This window comes from Chroicocephalus ridibundus, chromosome 1 (assembly GCF_963924245.1).
Source record: "Chroicocephalus ridibundus chromosome 1, bChrRid1.1, whole genome shotgun sequence".
Classification (NCBI taxonomy): Eukaryota; Metazoa; Chordata; class Aves; order Charadriiformes; family Laridae; genus Chroicocephalus; species Chroicocephalus ridibundus.
Genome location: NC_086284.1, coordinates 135,929,244 through 135,936,807, shown reverse-complemented (window position 1 = coordinate 135,936,807; position 7,564 = coordinate 135,929,244).

The following is a 7,564-nucleotide window of genomic DNA, read 5'->3' as shown; positions in this document are numbered from 1 at the left end:
ACCCAGACGTGCCAGGGAAGCAGAGGCGTGAGGAAGAAACTCTCTGTTCAAGGCCTCTGGTGCAGGGCAAGGATGAAGCTTGAACTCCCCTCTACAAACCACAGAACCCACCTGGAAAAACACACACAAAGTACCCCCAAGCCCAAACTGCCCAAAAGCTGGTCCTTCCCCAGCGGGCGCAAGACAAGGGCAGCACCTGGCAGGTGGCATCCCTTCTCCTCTGTGTCACACACAAGTTACCTCAGACTCAGTGCCACTGGCCACGGGAGCCTAACACATGAGTGCATAAACCAAACAAAAAATTTGGTAAATTGGGTCAAATCTAAGAAAAGTTTTGGTAAAGCGGCAGCGCCGTCCCCTTCTGTTTGATGTCACACTGAGGTTCATCCCACCAATTTCCCGGCGCTGCCAACCTCCGTCCCATCCCTTGGGCTGTTTCAGAGATGTTCCCAGCTCTCGCTATAAGCCCTTGGAAAAGGCCTCGCAAGCGACCGGGGGATCACGACAACCAGCCCGGCTACCCAAGCACGACAAGGGACTCTTCTGCAGGCTCCGCGGGGGGACTGCCAAGGCATTGCTGCCCGACAGCTCAACCACCACACAACCTGCTCCTCCCCGTCCCCTTCCTGACACAGCGACAGGCACGCAGGCTGGAACAGCAAAACCCTCAGCCCCGGTTGCCTTCTCTTCCTCAGGCCTTACACAAGGGGTTTGTGCTTTCACCCAAAAAGCCACTCCTACGAGAGAAGGGGGAGGGGAGACCTTCTCCCTCTCTACAGCTGCCTGAAGGGAGGTTGTAGCCAGCTGGGGGTCGGCCTCTTCTCCCAAGTAACAGGCGATAGGACAAGAGGAAACAGCCTCCAGTTGCACCAGGGGAAGTTTAGATTGGATATTAGGAAAAATTTCTTCACAGAACGAGTTATCAAGCATTGGAATAGGCTGCCCAGGGAAAGGGGTGTCACCATCCCTGCAGGTATTTAAAAGATATGTACATGTAGTGCTGAGGGACATGGTTTAGTGGTGGACTCCGCAGCATTAATGGTTGGACTTGATGATCTGAAGGGTCTTTTCCAACCTCAGTGATTCTACGATATTCTTCTACCTCTCCCCTGCCCACTGGGCTTTTGGGGCTGCCCTGGGGCTGCCTCGGACATGGTACCCGTTGTGCTGGGGGAAAAGGGGCACACTTTTGAGGCAATGTTGCTCTGGGAGTGTCTCTGTGACCTGTTTCATTTTACTGGGCTCAGACTGGAGCCGGGAGGTGAGTCCCGGCAATGTCCATCACCTGCCGAGTGGCCACCAGCTCCTGCCCTGCCCACATAGTGCCGGAGCAGTAACTAAACATGGCAGCCTAATAGGAATTGAAAGGCACATGTTAAGGCCTCAGACATGAAATAATAATGAAACAAAAAAACAGATCAAAGCTTTTAATTTCACTCTAAGTACTTTACTCTCACTCTCAGAAATTCTTATCAAAGACAGGCAGATGTCACTGCCTCCAGGGGTCTCAACTTGGCGGTTCCTGCTTTGCATTTAGTCCAGAAATTTGCCTTCAAGACCGGAGACCTATGGTGTAAAAGCAGCGGCTGGTTTTGCTGTGGTGAAACCACACGCTGAAATTTAAAAGCACCGCGGAGCTGGGTAAGGCTTTCCAGCGCTGATTCAGTGCTGTACAATTGTAAATACAAATAAATCCCTATACAAATGCCATCAAGCCTCCGTGTACCGGTAAGATGAAGTGTTATCAAGTAACATAAACATTTATTTCCACGGTAAAATGCTAGCACAAGCCTTCCTTATTAGGCAGGATTGGGTTTGCAAGGTTTATAAATAAAATGTGCTGCCATGCCGGGGGCTGGACGCCCACTCCTGCGGCGCTCAGCCTCCCTTAGTCCCCTTTTTCTCCAGTGATGAAGATGGAGATTGCTGGGCTTTCACGTGAGGTGATTTGTCTGGTTTTCTCATTTCCTTTTCCGGTCATCAAATTGCTTTCCTCAGTCAAAAGCTCGCTTAATGAGCAACACAGGTAATTAGTTTATTGGAAAGGGCATTGCATTGCAAGGGCCAACTGGGATCAGGGCAGGGGCAAATCACCCAGGGGGGCACCCTGAATTTGGGACATTTCTCCCTGAAATCTGGACTTGTCCTGGCTCAGCCAGCCTGGCTGCTGGCCTCTGTGAAGGTGACGTCAACGCAACCACGTCACCGGGGAGCACAAAAGCAGCACGTGCCCAGAGGAGGGGGAGCTGCTATGGCTGCCCCAAGCGTATGAGGCTCTCAACCCGTGAGGGGGTGTTGATGTGTGGGTACCACTCGCTCGCAGCAGCAACTCGCTCAGTAGGTCGTTAGCATGAATATGTGGAGATTACGTTATAGAGATGCTATCGCTGGCCTGTCTGGAATGAGTTGGGGTCTCCCAGAAAGTGCTGAGGACAGGTGGATGGATGGCCCCACACGCTTCCCCGACCAGTGGGCAGAAGGGGGTCTTCCACTGTCCCTCGCTGGAACTGGGCCACTGGCTCACTCACCCCCAGCTGCCATGGCCCCTAGAAGATGCCCAAATGGCGGTGAGTCTCCCCACAGCGGCAAGGAGAGCCGAGAACACACCACAGGGCTTCGCTCACCTGAATTTTGGAAGATGAGGTTGCACAGGGCAAGTGCTGGGTCACTGGGATAACTCCTCTGCTGCCAGCAGTGGTCCAGCTGGGTTACTTCCCTGTAGTGATGCTGAAAGAGGGCCACATGGTGCCAGCCAGGGGCAGGTTGGACAGACCTTGTTTCTGAGCTCAGCTAACAGCCTAGAAACTCTACAAAATCCTCTTGGAAAGAGAAAGCAATATCCCACATGTTGTCAGGGCATAATAATGATGATGATGATGATGATGATGATGATGATAATAACAATAATAATAATAATAACGCAAAAATAATTGAGTGCTAACCTAAAAGCTCTGCTTTTAGGTTGTTGCTCCCCCCCGGCTTTAGTGGTGCTTCCCAGCAGTGTCGACTCCCCACAGCCCCGCTGTCCTAAGCTCATGGTGAACATCAGGATTTTTGATTCAGGCCTGTTTTAAAGCACCAAGACTGAAGTTGGGTCTTCTTGAACTACCAAGACCTGTTTGCCAGCTGTTAGCACAGCTGGAGGAACGCATCAACCTTATTACAACCTGACCGACAGAGCACCATGCTCCAGTGCCAGGAGCTGGGGATGCCCAGCCATGCATTGGAGAAGGTCACAAGAGCTTTATGCTTCTCCTTTAGCGGCTCTGGGTAAACACTTGGACCTCTGGGGAAAGCTACAGAGAAGGCGTCAATGTGCTTTTCTCTGCCCAGGCAGAAACAAATCACTGTCCCCAAATCATCATGATTACACCGCAGCTAAAAATAAATTTACCTATTTAAGCCCTGTTTTCCTTTGGTGCCTGCAGCGTGATGTGGTCAGCAGACACCAGGGGTCCAAGGACTTCCCAGGGTCACCCTGGGTCTGGTGCTGACAGAGACAGGATTGACGCTGAGGGATCGACCCTCTCGGTGTAGTACCAGAGCCACCCTCCAGTAACACCAGAGGTTTCAGCCTGAGAAACACCCATCCAAGCCAGCTGGCTAGGCACCACGGCCCTGCTCCACGAGGATTTTCGCCAGACAGCTGCCCGATGTGTCTGTAAAGCTTTCCTCTGACATTTGTCCCCTGCCCCCCCCCCCAGGCCCAGGGAGAAATGAAGCATTTAAGCAGTGTGTGTGGGTGCACGTCCTGTCTCAGGTGCCGGCCCAAGCTGCTAGGCTGTTGTTTTCTCAGTTGTTCCTGTGTAACAAATATTAAATTCTGGGTGCCAAGTTCAGATGGTCCCCGTTGGGGGCGAGATTTGAGTCGTGCTCTTTGGCCGCCGGCACCATCCTGCTGTCGGCAGCGGCTGTACAGAAGGCTGGGCTGGTGGAGGGACCTTGTGCGGGGAGGGCTTCAGGGCTCCTGATGAAGATGGAGGTAGTGGGGACCCTCCTGTCACAGCCTCCCCCTCTCCCCTAAATAACCACACGGAGAAAATTTCTCACCATTTTGCAGCAGCCCTTCCCCAAGGCACTGCCGCCCTGGCACTGAGCGCTGCTCCCGGCGTACACTGGAGCCCCGGCCCCCAAGGGCTGCAGGCAGGGGGGTACCTGTGGTGGGCAAGTGGGTGCTGGCAGCCGGCGAGTGAGGGCACAGACAGGCTGATCCGCCGCCACCGTGCCCATCAGCAGCCAGCGGAGATGAAGGCTGTCAGGCAGCCATCAGCCGCTGTGCCGGAGCCGCTCTCTGAAGTCATCCTGAATTAAAAACTAATGATAGTTTTCTTTAATAGCTCGTTTTTGATAGCGCAGCCGGAGAAAAACCAGCCACAAAGGGAATTCAATTTATTTTTTTAAATAATTAATTTGACTCTCTTTCCTAGATGATTTCTGCGTATTTTCAGTTGTCTTTTAAATTTTTCTCTATACAACATGGAGGAGGAAGCCTTTGGCAAATAAAATGATTGTCAAATTCCTGGGCGAGGGAATATGCGGGAATGAAAAATTTCCCAATGTGCTGTTATTAGCTTATCAGCCAGCCTTGCTCTCCGTGGACAAAGAATGGAGCAAACAGGATTAGGCCCAGACAAAGTGCCTGGTTTAAAGACCAAGGCTGGCTTCAGGAGGAAGAGGTTGGTTGGATACTTGCCATGAAGGCAAGAAGCAGGATGCGCTAGTGTGCAGGGGACCAAACATGGCACAGCACAGGTGGAGACACCTAACCAGCCATCATAAAATGGTTAAGCTTCCCACTCACATGATTTAGCCTGTATTCACCAGATATGTGTCTGTCCAGGTGCCTTCCCTTTCCCACATTGCCTTCTCCTCGCCTCTAGAAGCTGAAGAAGCTTGAGGCTGTGAGCAGCAAGCACGGCCTATGGCCAGTTTTGGGACCCTCGCTGGCAAGAGGCAGGGCAGGACACCACAAACCTCTTAGAGGGAGATGGAGAAGCTCTCTGGCATGAAGGACAACCAGAAGTGCCTTTGAAAAATCCTTTCCCTAGGAGCTCATGATAATCAACTCAACAGTTAATTTGCACTTGGCTTTACTCATGTGCACAAGGACAGAAGGAATGTACCCAAACCAAAAGTGTTTGGTATATAAAAGTGCATGGTACACATTCTGATGCACATCATTGGCTTAATGGTGTCTTTTCTTCTGCTGTTCAACTGTGGGACCCTCTAATGGAAAGACCAATAGAGGTGTGATGCAAGATACATGTATGAAGAGCTTGACATACCAAATGTAATGTCAACCCGCTCATACTCGACACATAGTCAAATCTTGGATTTGGCGACAGTCAATCCTAGCAGAGCAGCTTTGGCTGTCCGCTGTGGCAGACGGGCACTTACACCGATCCGGATACTCAGTCTACTGATCGCATGTAAACAGGTTAAGAATGACTGAATGCATTACTGTCGAAATGCTTTCTGTCCACACCACGTTTAGTCTGAAACCTCCTCAGCCCAAACCGCTATGGTCATGGAGCACAAGCAGTGTGGGATAGGCATCAGCCCCGGCTGACCTACCAGGCTACCCCGGAGCAGACACCCAGGGGAGACCCACCAAAGCCACTCCCGTGGTACCACATTTCACTGGTGTTGGTGCCACTTACCCTCCGTCTGTTGACTGCTGTGATGACTTCTCAGGTGACACTTCTCATGTACATTTTTTACAGCGTTTTGTTAAATTTAGTTGGACACACAAGGGCGTTCAAAACAATTATTAGGCCAAAATGCATTTTTCCAGCAGTTGCGATAAGGCTGAATTAAAGGGTCATTAAGAGACCGATACCTGGCCTGCTGTAATCTGCCACGGTCGGCATGTACCACTTTATTCTGTTTCACTGTACCTATCGACTAAAACATTGGTTGTTTAGAAGAACCAAAAAGGTGCACAGCGCAGGGAAGAGGTGCTGGGCTGAGTTTTAGGAGCTGGAGTGGTTCGCCACTGGTTTGGATTATCACCCTGGTTGTGATGTTAGCCAGGTGGCTTTGGTTTCCATATCTGCCCCATCTTTTCCTGCTCTTCGCTGATGTTGTCCATCACGATTCTTGCGAGGGGGAGGAACCACCTCTCCACCTCTGCACTATCCATCGTCTTCAGTGCCTCGGGGCAACAGGGTTTCCTATAGGGAAACAGCTTGATTTCTGAGGCAGCCTCAAACGACGTGTCCTCCAAGACAATGCTGCCACAGCCGGGTCCCCAGTGACAGCCGTGGACACAGGACATGCAGTGACTATAGAAAATACAGCCGTCATGCTGGGAGCAGAGTCCTATTAACTTTCAAGTGGTAATTATATGGAGAAGTTGTGATACTGTGACATGCAGAGAATGGGGTGTTTATTGCCTTCCCGGCAGGAGCATGGCGGGTGTCAGGGCTTGTGAGCGAGCTCTACAAAGCCTCTCATTATTTTCATCCTCTCATTTATATTATTTTGTAAAAGCTCTTTCGATGCAGAAGACAGTGATATTATCTTAGTGAATTTTAATGCTATTTTGTAATGGAATGGATTTGTTTTGTCCTTGTGCCGTGGCCACTTACCCATCAGGGCTGGCAGCGTGCACTCTGGATCCTGGAAGACTTTTACCGCAGTATTGCTTGAGAGGTCAGCCACAAGCCAAAGATAAGAAAAAAAAAATAATTATTCAAGCTTCAGAATAGAATGTAGGCATGGGAACATCATGTAGGTCTGCTAACCCATCTGCAAAGGTGGAAGTGGTTTGTGACAGCTCGACATCTTGCTTGTGTAGTCGTTTTGCAGCAGCATGAAGTACTCCGTGCAGATAGGACTCACATGAAACATTTGGGGGCTAGTGGCTGCTGCTGTGTGGTCGCCCAGTGAGCACGGGGGACCGCCTGTACAGAGAGGGAAAGGGAGGAGGGAAGCAAGTCCTCTCGACGGCCCCTAACATGGAAGAAGGCAGACACCGACTCCAGCCCGTGCCTTGCTCAGCTCTATGGATGTGTTCAGAGTGAGAGCTATGCAGCATGATGAGATGCTGTTTCTATTTTGGGCACGGTTATTAAATACAATATTAGCTTCACTGGACATCAGCTGTGGCTGCATTCCATGTACACACCAGTACGGTAGGTTTTTCAAAAGATAGAGGCTGATGACGAAGGCTGGGAATGGTGGGAAACGGGGAAAGGAAAAGACCTTCCTAACTTCTTTTCCCCTTCATCACAAGTGTTGGGTTATTACATATAAAAGCTCAATCTAGTTATCAAAAGCATAACCATCTTTCTGCTTTAGAGACGGGAGAAACACAATTTGGACAATTTCACTCACTCAAACACTATAATTTGGAAATTCCCCGCAGAACCAAACCTCGTGCGGTGCCAGTTCAGTTGACCCAGCCCCAGAATGGCCATGAGCGCCTTGGCCCATTCCTGTCCCCGCGAAACGCAGGGGCGGGGGGCATGGGCGAGAGCTTGAAAAACATCTCCCAGCTTATGCAGACCGCTGACAGACCGCAGGTGAGGGATATAAATGGCAATAGGCAGAGGATGGCAGC